The following is a 14,274-nucleotide window of genomic DNA, read 5'->3' as shown; positions in this document are numbered from 1 at the left end:
TTTTATTGTGTCTTTTTTGCCTTCAACCTGTTTAGTGAATTGTGTTCTTGCTAAAGCTACAACTTTTAGATATTCATGTCTATTCAACAAGAAAGATTCAAATGGCGTTATCTATGATGTTAGTACCTCCAGAATTATGATATACCATTTACTGGATCTATTGCAGCTGGTGAAGCACATTTAGGCTCTGTTTGGGCGCCCTGCATTGAGATGGAAACACCATTTCCATGTGTTGGACAAAATATTGTTTTGCTAAAATGTGTAGAGGATGGACTTCCCAAGAACATCCTCTTGTGATAGGTGTTGAATTGTGGTGTTGGGGCTGCCAACTCTGTTCTCAATGCCATGTTTTAGCAACATCACTGCTTCCAAACAGCAGAGAGCATGAGGGCTTGAGGGCAAGCCGCAACACACCTCTGATTAAAGGCTCCCAAACAGAGCCTTAATGTAATAGCAGCTTAAGCAAACCCATTGGTGGGTTTCAGAAGCCAAATTTTTGGTAATTTGACTGGCAACTTGAAACTCTTAACCACGCAGTGGATTAGATAAGTAACAAATAATAACCTACTATGATCTGTTTGGCCTAACAACCAAAAGAGAAGAGCTGTCTAGATAACATCTTATAAAAAAAAGGAAAACCACCAGCCAAAAAAATATCTGGGCAATATAGTGGTGCGTGCAAGGTGAGAGGGGGCAGAGATGGAGAGGGTGGTGCGCAAGGGGTGAAAGCCAATCTCGATAAACCAGGTTTTTTCAATAATAAACCTGGATGAGACTGGTTTACGAAAACCAGTTTTTTGCGTCTCTCAAACAAACAGAACATAATTTTGAGTTTTAAAACCAGGTTTTGATCGAAAACTAGGTTCTCTCGTTTTGAGTGATATCTAAACAGCCCCTGAAGGGTTAATATACAGCATTTTTATGTTAGCAAACATGGCATAGTTACTTCACCAAATGTTTAAACTAAACGTTCATATTTGTAGGCCCCTGCTTTGAAAGCAGCAATCTTCAGTTCAAGGCTTTAGTGGTCCTCTTTCAATCCTCTTATCTGCATTTGCTAGACATAAACTGCTTTCTAAGCTGCACCATCCAAATAGGAGTACCTTCCTATTTCAATTCAATAAAGGTCTTCTGTTATAAGATCTGTACACACCATGGTTATTTCAGGACCGCTTTCCAGGTGCACTGGAATCACTTTGGAACGTAAACAGAGTTAAAGGAGCACACGAAAATGATTCAGCGATTTCATCTCAGCAAGTTGTAGCAATGGCTTGTTCGGACAGAATTTTAAACAAAAATAACTTCAAACCAGATGAAATCCATAGCCTGGCTGATAAATTAATTGGAACACTGAGCAATTTAACCCCGGGAAAACAACTTTTTAGCAATGACACTCAGTTAATGCTTTCACTTGTTCATGAATAATGTGGATAAGATAAAAGCATAAGCCGATATCATCTATGCCCTTCCTCTTCTTTCATAGATATGAAAGAAGTAATCCACTGTTTCCATGGTGCATCTTCTTGCTGCTTAACCCATGACTCTATGAAAGAAGTAATCCACTGTTTCCATGGTGCATCTTCTTGCTGCTCAATCCATGACAAGAATTCACTGTCCCATCAAGCAAAATACATTGACATACAGTAGTTGGTACCTAACCGGAGTGTAACGGAAGTTTGCTGTCTGTGCAAGCGGCCACACAGCACCTTCTAGAATGAATGCTGGCAAAGAATCTCTTTTTACATCTTCCTTTACCTGGTCAACGCTCTTCCCCAAGGAGACACCCATATATGTGAAAAACAATAATAAATCTAATGGTGCAAAGAGAAGCCCATCAGCAGCCACTTTTGCAGTAACAAAACGCAGGTGAGTTCGGTGACAATCGAAGTCGGGTGTTTTATGAATCGGTCCAAGCCTTCATACCTGCATGACCATAATGTGACAAATATAACAGACTAACAAAAGAGAATAAAAGAAGGATATGAAGCCAATACTAAACCAAACACTTTACCCCTTAATTTCTAAAAAACCCTATAAATTAATGAGTTTAGTTTCGTTGGAGCAGTACCAGAAACTGAGTATACTCATGGGTTGCCAAACAAGATTAATATCTCCAGAGAAAAAACAGAATGCCATATTAACCTGACTGTAATAATCGATTTGCAGGTGAACTTTTCCCCACTTCACAGGATATCAAATAGTGTTTCTATTTACAAAACTACATCGGATAGCAGAATGGGAAACTACTGAAACTTCAACAAGTGGGGAAAAGAATCAAGCCCAGAAACTTGAAAAGCAATCAGTTCCATATAAAGAAGAAAAAGGAAAATTTGAAGCTGGGAGTACTCTCCAGTGGATGGAGGGACCCTCAAGGGCTTTACCAACCACCACAGTTCTGCCAATGTGCAGTTGGTCATGAGGGTGTTTTTCCCTTTGGCCTAGCCAAGAAAGAAAAGGAAAAAGAACACCTTCAGTTAAAAGCCCACTCAATTTTGGTGTCCTTGCATAGGCTCCTAATGCAGTTGAACTTAAAAAGGTAACCTACTTTAAATTGTAACTTAAGATAGCAACTTTAAAGTAGGATCCCCTATTCAATTTTAAGAACATCTTGGGGGAAATTTTAAGAACATCAAAGTTTATATTTTGAAGAGTAATTGACAATTAGTTAACTAGCAACAAGGCAATCACCTCTAAAAGGATCCCGGAGCAGTCAATGGAGCAACAGCGTCTTCAACATAATAAATTGCAAAAAGGTTTCTAAAGGGAAACAGTTCAACATATGGGCTCGACTATCTTGAGTTGAGCAGCTTCTTGAGTTCAAATAGGGAACAGACCCACAGCATGCTAGTCAATCGAACTTTGATAAGGACTTACATGGCTAACTTAACAAAAGTAGACTAACAAAAGTAGACTCGAAACTCAGTTAAGCTGGTTTATTAAGTCAAGTTGCATGCACCACGTGATGCCAAAACAGCAATCATGCAAGACCCGACGCAAGCCCTCAACCAACTTAACTAAAATCAAGAGTCCCAAGTGATTCAAGTGACTGCTGCAATTGGATTGAATTATCCAAGTTGCCAGGTCACATTAAATGCTGTCTAATGATCCTTAAATGAACAGTTACCAGTAATTACCAATTGGTCCAACAAATGCAAAGCCAAACATGCTAGTAATAGCCACTCTTTTCCAACTGATCTTTAAATCTCTCCTTTCCTGTGCAACAGAAATATCTATTGTCACCAGCAAATGGTTTTGTGGAAACCAGTAAGAGTTACATTCCAATTATGCAAGCCTACTGAAAGAAAGATGCAGCATAGACATTTCATCACAACTAAGTCTTTTTATCATACTGTGGCCCAAGAAATGAATACATCATCCTCATCTTATCCTAACAGCTACAACCTTAGACATGGAAGTAGGGGTGTCAACGGGTCGGGTTTGGTTTGGACCCAGGTGAAACCAGACTTGGACCAGATTTTCAGGTATGGTATCGGGTCCGGTCCTGGGTCTAATCAGGTCTACTATAAGAGAAACCATACCTGGACCCTATAAGAACTACATGAACCAGACCCAAACCATACCTGATAAAATATTTTTTTTTTATCATTTTTACATTGAGAAATTGCGAGTCTTAATCGGAACTCGAGTCGGGCCCGAAACTATACTCGGGTCCATGTATTAATCGTATCTTTGAGTCCAGACCCAGGTCATAATCGGGTCTTCATATTTGTCACCATACCCAGACTCTATAGGGTTTGGTCCGGTAAACCCGACCTGTTGACACCCCTACATGGAAGGCACTACATTGAATAGCATAGCAATTGAGTACTAGTTAAGTAAGCATAAAGTTGCACTCTTCTTTTCTCTTAAACCCTGTGCTTTTTTATAACTTAACAGAAGGTTCACAGAACCTATGTCACGTGATACAGCTGCATACAGGGATATGGCTATTTTTATGAACTATATGGTTAGTATACAAAAAGATATATCACTGGAGCAAAAATGGAGTATCCATGTAGCAGAGCCCAGAAGCTCATCTAAAATGGGAACATCTATTCAACTAGACTGCAGGAACTAAACCTGTTAGGGAAAGATTCATGTCATCAGGAATAGTAATATGATAAGGTTCTTCAACCATACATTATCTGGTGAGTTTTTTTTTTGCCACGAGGAACAGGGAAACCACCTGGGGATCATCAGAGACCTAGTTGTGCTGACTCAGCCTGCCATACCTATGGTCAGTTTCCCGAAGGTGTAAACCCGTGGTGCACCCCTTGTTAAGATTAATGTATCCTTTTTGCATATATATATATATATATATATATATATATATATATATATATGGTAAATATTGGCTACTAACTATGTCACATAGGTGCGGGTGCGGATGCGGCGATGCAGCACTTTAAAAAAACATGGGTGCTAGTTGTAACTTTGTGGGCCATTGATTTTTTGACTCTTTTAAAAACCTAATTACTTGTCATAATCAAGTAATGAGCTAGAAATCAAAGGTGCAAGTTGTATTGACTCAATCTAACCATACAGATGTGTTAAACATGGTTTGTTTGCTAAGGAGCAAGCTTTGGATTGTGTTTTTGTGATATAAAAAATGTGATCTTTTGAGTTATGAAATTGTGACACATTGTGGGCCATTGATTTTTTGACCCCTTTAAAAACCTAATTACTTGTCATAATCACATGATTCAAAACAAGTTGTCTGCTAAACATACCATGTAGATCCTATTCATAACATTTGATTTACAAAAAATTCATTATTTTTTGAAGAAAAAAGTGATTTCTACTCATTAGTTTCATACCTTCATTAGTAGCCAATATTTACCCATATATATACATATTATATAAACCCTATAATTTTTTTCTTAAGAGCATAACTTTTTGCAAAAATGATTGTACAATACGGATAATTTGACCTGATTTCCTAGAAACCCTATAATTTTTTATATTCTCTCGATGTACAAAATTGTAAATATCTGACATTGTTAGGACCTTTTTACCCTTTGCAAATGTGAATTTAGGCCTTTTTGCAATAAAAATGTATTGTCCGTTGGCCATATCCAACACCCACTTAAATCTAGAATTGTCGGTTTTTTCTTATATAGAAACTCATGAAGTTATATAAATTTATTTGCAAAATTTTGGTAAAATTGAAACCACAAAAATTGCAAATATCATATTCTGACGCAAATAATAAAAAATTATGCACAAAATTATTTGCAAATATCCTACTTTTTTGCATATACTTTTTCAAATCACATAAATTTGTGTGTGAAACTCTAAATATCACAAATATCATACTTAAATATTTATAAAATTATGACAAATATGCGATATTTCTTATTTTTTATGAATTTCTCAAATCATATATAAACCCACTAATTTTGAAATAGCTTATTTTTTCACATATATTATATGCTCTCGCATGAAGTTATTTATGAATCTTCAAATATCACAAATATCGTACTTAAATATTTTTAAAATTATAACAAATATACAATATTTCTTATTTTTTACTAATTTCTCGAATCATATAGAAACTCGTTATGGTTCCCAACCTGCTTATTTTTGCATAATCCAAGACTTTTTTTGGTCTTTTCTCTCTAACTAGTGGTCCCCAACCTACTTTTCTTTTGGTAATTGTTTTTAACTCATTTGTGTATATACATTCTGAAACCTCGTGAAGTATATTTGCAAAAATCCTATTGATCTACAAGAATTGCATAGTTTTGCAAAACTGTTTCTCCATGTATAGACAAGTCAATATGATCAACATAGAACTAAAGGCAATTGGTTTGTATGAAATTAGATAACTTAAAGTTTAACAATTACAAAGTTATATTTAATACACGGACTTTATTACAAAGTTATAGTCAAAGTTTAACTTGATTCATTCAATTTAAGAGTTTGACTTGATCTATCTAATTACAAATGCAAGTTTAGCATGATCTATTATAAAGGTGCATAATTGTACACAACTCAGCTAGTTGGACAAACACTTTCAGCACCTTTCTAATAGATGTCTCCACCTTTTCATTGTCTTTCACACTCTTAGAAGCTCTTTCCTTCATGTGCTTGTAGAATTTAATCATACAAATTTTTTATATATGTGATATCTTACTGAAAATAACCTTTTATTAGCAAACAATTAAGTATAACAAACATTTCAAACTAGTGAACAACTGACATATACAAACATATCTGAAGTTCAATCTTTAGTTTCTGCATAAGTATTGCATATATTGTATGACAAATATATCACAACCATACGTGTAAAATGAGAAAATACTAAGTGAAAAATATGTACATATACGAAATGAGTTAACAAACATATGCAAAGTAATTACTCATTCTCTTGTTAAGGAATCCTTTCATCCTATGCGCCATCCAATTTTTGTTATAGTCAAACCCAAATTGCACTAAAAAAATGAATCTGCAATATATATGCGCAAAAAGGAGATAACAAATATACATAAAAAAGTGAGTATATTATTATGTAAGTTATGTTATCGTATTATTTGTTTGAGGTTTTTATTTGCTAAATATGTGTTCGACATTGAACTATACAACCTGAAGTCTTTTTTTTTTCATGTTTATTTCTTAAAGAACTGATTGCTCGTTGCCCTAGTGAAGAGGAATTAAGAGTTGCATCATAAATCTAGTGTAACCAAATTATGCACGTGAAAATTTATTTGTAAGTATGCAAAGTTGTGTAAAAACTTGACTTATAAGTATCAAGAAAATGATACAGCAAGTCGTCACTCTCCAATCCGTCAATAGTCCCACCTCACAGCCCTTGAGTAAATCTAGTGTGGTAACAAAAAAAAAATTATGTGCAAATGTAACAAAAAGATAAATAAATTAACATACAAAACTAATACTTACATTACTTGCCATAGAGTTTTTTTGTCAAACTCATAATTTTTTAAATCTGGGGTGTTCGCTTCTATAGTTTTTCCTTTAACCTATTCTTAACAACAAAATAATTTTTATACGTTTAATATCAAATATACATATATAATTTGGGATATTGCTTATACCTCATATATGAGTCCTTGCTTTTCGATACTCGGGGCCCTTTGATTTCATTTTTTGTAAAAATATGTATAATGATACATTTTGAACTACTTAGATATACATATAAAGAAGCAATCTATTAAAAAACACTCGATATACACATAAAAAAGTAATTCATTAAATAACACTCAATATATACACAAAAATAATTTTATTAAACAACATTTGATATACACACAAATAAGCAATTTATTAAACAACACTAGATATAAACACAAAGAAGTAATTCATTAAACAACACTAGATATACACACAAAGAAGCAATTCATTAAACAACACTGGATATATATATATAGACACACACACACACATACATACATACATACATACATACTGTTATTCGTGGTGTCGCCTGTTGTGGCCAACCTCACCACATACAATGTATATGACACAACATCCCTATGTTATGTTCTTCGTTTGTTAACCTTAGGTTACTCTTCTTTGCAAACTACTTTTGGTGGATAGACAACTATAAGAGTAGGTGGAGCATTGTGTGAGATATTATCCATCACTGAGAAGAATGAATATTGATTATATGTAACTCAATACAATTCAATTGTAAAGAAGTTATTATAGTAATACTCTGGTAGGTTTCTCTCATACAAAATGCATGTGATCATATATTTGCAGAAAATTCTCTTAACCTGTCACTCTTCATAAGAGAACAAGTGCCTTTGAAGATCAATACTATAACTGTGAGATCGATCGCGGGTTTCGTACCATTGTTGGAGGTAATGAACTACTTGAACACGTATTTGTTGTGCATTTTTCTTCAGATCATCTAGCTTTTCTTTTACCTTTGCCACTATAATACCTGTCATATATTGCCCCACAAACTTTCTTTTCTCAAATAGTTTCATCAGCATGAGATGAAGCTTTTCAATAAGTGAAATTAGGGGCTTGTCACGTATGACGAGAATCCATGAATTAAAACTCTCTACTATATTAGATGTTAAGCAACCATATCGTTTTGCTGGAAAGTGACAGTTAGCTCAATATTTTGGATTCACGTCAATGACAATATATTTGTATGCGTTTATGACTTGTTGCTTAACTTTGTCAAGAAAATAATTGCACTGTTATTTTGTGGTTGCTCGAGCTGCATTCCACTAAAGTGCATTGAGTAGTTAATCAAATTTCTTCAAAAAGTTTTTCATCAAATGCTTCATGCAAAATCCAAAATGACATGTACGCCATGTGTAGGGGACAACATACTTTAAACCTATATGTTTATTTGAGATAACTGTCAATACTCCTCTCTCTAAACTCATCGAAGTGTATGAATTCATGTTTTAATACTTCTAAAAACCATGTTCATGAATCTTTGAACTCCTTATCAATAATTGCAAATGCTATTGAAAATATTTTACCACAATGATAAATACTATAGGTCGACAATAATATACTCGTGTATCTTCATTTTAGGATTATGTCATTTACCATAAAAACTAGTAGATATTTTTTAAAAAACTCATCAATGCTTGGCCAGAAAGATAAGAACATCTACTTAAATTGATTTTAATATACCCTAGCAATCCTTGGTTAACATTCATCAGATGATCTAAATAAGCAGAAAGCATCCTGAATGACTATTTGAATGGATCATATAATACAACATAGTGTGTTCCCATCCAAACCATGCTTGTTTGTAAGTAATCTCCAAACCTTTCTCATGACTGATGTCATTCATGATTAATCTCTTGAAGTTATCTTCAAGTTATTATGCAAGCATTAGTGAATAACACTTGAAATCTACTAAAAAGGCAATTTTCTCACTACAAAATTGCCCAATGATCCACCACATATATGCTCGCTATCATACCTTTGTAATTGAAAGAAACCTGCTCCACGTACCTTTGTGCAATGAAACTTTTAGGAGCAGTCAACCATCATATGAGTTATTCCTTATGCAAGCAACAATGACTCTGTTATTGCAACTCTTTAAGAATTTTATTTTATAGTTATTTCTGATCACATGATCTTTCAAAAACTTGTGGTAGTATTAAAGATCATTAAACCTTTTGCCTAAAATAATTTCTCAATCGTTTGAGTGTGTTGTTATCCATTGGAATTGTTTGCAATCATTAAGCCTTTCATTACGCAATTGCTCATACAAATCAGATGTCTCTGCTTTAATAAATTTCAATTGCTCTTCATTGTGTGAAAATTCATTGAACAAGAACCAAGGGTTTGCATTCTTCAATGCCATTGGTGTATCACTTTTATCTGTCCTTATTTGTCTAATGTCTTCATCATCTCCTATCCACATGGTATACTCATCATTATCAATATCATATGATTCTGCACTATCAACATGATCACTACCATCACTAATTGACTGTTTAATTACACCAACTAAATAAAAAAATATTATATATATGACTTCATTTGCTTCCATGCATGTATAATTCCTGCATTTTCAACATCTAAGATTAATTGTCAAAATATCACATTTATCACCACACCTATATCTCAACCATAAATTATATCAAAATTATAACTTATATGTAGCATTGTTGTATGCCTGGAAAGGTTGCATGCCATTCAAATTATTGTGATGAAGATCACTGATACTTCTTTTCTCACTATTTGGGATGCATGGTTTTATATCATTTGCAGTGATTCATCAATCATGTATAACATCAATATCGTTCACTGTTTGAGATAGTTGGATAATCGACAAAAGACTCAACTCGATAGATGGTGCTTGATATACATGCACATTCTTCACATCATTCCATTGATCAACTATTCCTTGTTTGAATGCTCTTTCATTAACTTTGGATATTTGTAAGTAAACATTATAATTGGTTAAGATTGATTCTATATCATCATCCTCCTAAACATCTATTCATATTTCTTGGTTGTTTGGAGAATAATTATACCGGATGCTCAATAAGTCTGCCACATATCTGATTTTATGGCACATCAAAGCTGCAAATTTCTTAGAGGTAATATTTTTAGAGATTAGTAAAGATTTTAAATTAGTGTAATTAGACCTACGATAGTGTACTTTAACCCTTTTAGACACTATCATTGACTGCCTATAACAACCACGATAGTATACTTTCTCTCTTTTAATGCTTATGCATTGTGAACCCAAGCCCCATTACACTAACACAAGAACAAATATTAAACTAAAGGACCATCAAACAATTATAAATCATTTATAATAATATATAAATTTCTATGAAAAAAATTGTAAATATAGTAAAACTTAAATGTTAAATCCAATGGCTGGGGATGTCAATGACAATACAAGGAAACATAAGAAAAATATCCATAGCAACAACCAAATACAAATATGCATGAGGATATTCAATGATCGTAGGCTGGATCTATTCATACCCCTGATTATAGGCTACCATATTAAACAAAAATACACATGGAGATACCTACATATATATTATATTTAACTAACCTTTTAAACTTATAGATGGGGAAGTATATCACAAGGATGATATTGTAACATTCTCGAAATGCAAGAATCACCATAAAGATTTTATAGAGAAATTCATTAAAGACACAAACAAGAAGAAGAAACCCTTGAACAAAAATGAGTATACATATGATTAGACAATATCATAACTATTCAGAGAAATTGTATATAATAAAATTTTTGCAAATATTTAAGTAGCATATTTGTGATTTTGTTGGTTTCCTTTAAGTGGAGTTTCACACATAAATTTATGTGATTTCGGGATATATGCGAAACATTATGATATTTGCAAGAAGTGTTTGACAAATATTTTTATACAAAATTTTTATTATATGCAAAAACGTAAGATATTTGTGATTTTGGTGGTTTCAGTTTCACCAAAATTTCATAAATAAATTTATGCGAGTTCGTGAATTTTTGCATAAAAAAACCTACGATTTTGGATTTAAGTGGGTGTTGGACATAATTGTCGAACAATACAATTCTATCGCAAAAATGCCTAAATTCACAGTTATGAAGGGTGAAAGGGTCATAACAATTTCAGATATTTGCGATTTTAGACATCAAAAGAATATAAAAAATTATGAAGTTTTTAGAAAATCAGGTCAAATTACGCATCCAATACAATCATTTTTGCTAACTTTTTCTACACAACTATTGCAACCCAAAGAGGTTTATCTCAATAATTTTATGAGCTCAAGTTTGTACAATGTTGCAACTATTGCTACTCCAAAATTTTCTTATATTCGTGGTTAATTTGATACTTTATGTCACCTCAAATAGGACATAGGTTGTGCTCGGAGGCACCTTATTTATCAATAAAAGTGAGATAAGTTAAAAAAATTGCACCCTAATGTTATTTCCCAAAAATTCACCTTTCCATTTAAAGGGATGCAACCAAACACTGCCAAAGCATGCTTTTTCTTTTCATCTAGAGATAGTCTGAACTTTTGAAAAAAAATCACTATTACTATGACCACCATAAGCTAACTAGGGCTAGTAAACGAGATGAACGAGTGTTCAAGCTTGGCTCATGCCTGTGGCGAGCCAAGCCAAGTTTGAGCTTATAATGATCACCAGTTAAAGGAAACGAGTTTGAGTTAGCTTGTTTGTAGAAAAAATGCATTGGTATAGAACTGAAAGAAATAGGATTACAAAAAAATACATATAAAAATATACTTAAAATAAATTTAAAACATATTTTAATACTTAACGAGCTTATACGAGTCAAGCTGAGCCGAGTGGTCGCAATGAAATTACCATGTTGCTCTCAGACGATGAATGCACTTTTTTTTATGTTCAGTACAAATTTATTTTTCTACTTGTAATAAATACCAATTGTTCATTGTCATTTGATTGTTGAGTATTAAAGCAAATAAATCTTTTTATTTTATCTATGAGTTTTGCTGTTTGTAATGGTGATAATCCGATAGTGACGAGCTAAAAGATTGAAACTAAGTTTTTGTAACTGGCTAGTGCGGTGGTTCGTAGAAGTAGGATCTTAGCTACTTAAAAAAATTTACATAAGAATTCATCACAACTCGTCTGGGTGGTGTAGTTGGTTATCACGCTAGTCTCACACACTAGAGGTCCCCGGTTCGAACCCGGGCTCAGATATTTTTGTTTAAAATATACTTAAAATATTTTTAATATTCAGATTGCCCAGCCTATTTTACCAGTTTGAATGCGCTCATGAGGGCTTTGGCTTGTTTTTCAGCCCTGTAGCTGGGGTGTCAACGGTTCGGGTTGTGTTTGGACCCATGTAGATTTATATCTGAACACGACTACAGACTCCGTGAACCAGACTCGGACCCGGGTTCTAACAGGTATCCAAAGAAAAGAACCATACCCAGTTCCACGTATAAAAATGTGATAGCATGTCCGGATTTGGTCAGAAAGCCTATTACCTGGATCCAATTAAAAAAAAACATGATAACCAAACCCGGACCACTTAAAAATGCCCAATTAAGAAAAGATGGGTCGGGTTTTAATCAGTTAGGGTTTACAATACCCGGATCCAAAAACTGAATAATCGGTTAAACGAATTCCAAACTTATATCCTTTTACATAAATAATTCCTATGAAAAAAAGAAGTAAAACAAATAAAAATCAATTTTAACTGGAGAACAAGAGATCGTGAAATAGAATTCAAGTGGGCCATGCTCAGATTGTGGCATCTTGATACTGATGACAAAAATGAAAGGTGCCTAATCTGCAAATTGAATAGCATAGCCAACCAGAGTAGGCAAAAAAAAAAATGTGCAGAAGTAATTACAATGTAATAAAAAATAAAAAATAAAAAATAAAAAAATAAAAAAATAAAAAAATAAAAAATAAAAAGAATAACAAAAGTAATAATAGTAAACCTTTTGAAAAATCTATCCATAAGTTCCAAGGAGTCTCAACAGAATATCAACAAATTTCATAAGCAAAATGATACAAAATCCAAAATATGAGAGAGAGAGAGAGAGAGAGAGAGAGAGAGAGAGAGAGAGAGAGAGAGAGAGAGAGAGAGAGCCAGTGAAATCATACTGCCCTTGCACAGGGATAACTAACCACCGATCTGAGTATGAGATAAAGAGAGGCAGCAGGCTGCCCTTGCTCAAGGACTACACACCAAGCTCTTTGTGTGTGCATATATATATATATACTTGTATTTCCCTTTATTTCCAAGCCACCATATTATTGCACATATTTTCATGTATTAATTTTCCTTTTGTATTAATCTAAGTCATATATTATTAATAGTGTGTTGGAGTTCATGAAAACCATAATCGGAATGTAAAAACAAAAAATACATACCCGTAGACGACATGGATGAGACGAGCGTTGATACAGGTGCACAACGTTCTCCTCAGCCTATCGATGCCCAAAAGAGCCCAGCTTGTCAAGTCGATGGTGAGGAGAACCCTGAACCCAATGAAAAAAGCAAACACCTTGGTTGCTCTCATCAAGCAACCATGCTTCAATTTATAGTGGGAGGAAAGTAGGGGGTTATATACATGGCATTCATGTATGTGAACTCTTCACCCGCCATATTAAATGTGAATCTTTCACATTCAGAGTACCCTTCTCCACTAATTCTTCACTACCGGGTCACACTTAGGGTTGAACCTGATTCAAAATGTGCAACAGTCTTTCACTTGACCCATTGACATGAAAAGGCACAAAATCAAGATTCATACATTTATCTTGACTTAATTTTCATGTGAGTTATATGCTATCTGATATTACAAGAATGAATAATATGAGTCATAGAGATGAATACTTTTTATGAAATATCATATTTTCATGTACTATAATATAATTAATTTTCAGTGTTTTAGTATGTTAAGATTACCTTTATGAATAGGTTGGTTTCTAACCCATTTTATTGGTCCTTTAATATTGTTATTCTGTTATTCTCTCTACTTAAATGAGAGATTTTTTATGCAGTACCAACAATACACAAAGCCATAGAGAATCAATTTAGTTTTACAAATGTGATAATATATAATCATAATGTATTGTCATACATCAAAAAGTATCAAACAGACCCATCCCTTTTACATGTTGAGAATATAATCTCGGTGCTAGCCCTTTAGTAAGAGGATCCACAGCCATTTTCTTTGTACCGATTGTATCAATACATACTAGATGATTCTCAATCAGTTTTTTAATAACAAAGTACTTTAACTCCATGTGTCGACACAAGGTTGAACTAAATTTGACTGATATCTACCAAGAATTCTCACAACAAATGC

At 33.6% G+C, this 14,274-nt stretch overlaps 1 non-coding gene and 1 pseudogene across 1 annotated transcript; one reads left to right on the top strand and one right to left on the bottom strand.

Annotated features, from left to right (window-relative positions):
- Positions 1 to 1,454: 1,454 nt before the first annotated feature.
- LOC149828824 (uncharacterized) lies at positions 1,455 to 13,568 on the bottom strand (annotated as a pseudogene).
- On the top strand, positions 12,075 to 12,148 carry TRNAV-CAC (transfer RNA valine (anticodon CAC)). The gene has a single exon. It is a non-coding gene; the product is annotated as a tRNA-Val (tRNA).
- Positions 13,569 to 14,274: the final 706 nt, after the last annotated feature.

The sequence above is a fragment of the Nuphar pumila genome, chromosome 9, assembly GCF_984573655.1.
Source record: "Nuphar pumila chromosome 9, dmNupPumi1.hap1.1, whole genome shotgun sequence".
Lineage (NCBI taxonomy): Eukaryota > Viridiplantae > Streptophyta > Magnoliopsida > Nymphaeales > Nymphaeaceae > Nuphar > Nuphar pumila.
Note: the sequence above shows the minus strand (reverse complement) of the source record. Positions and strands in the feature narration are given on the sequence as shown.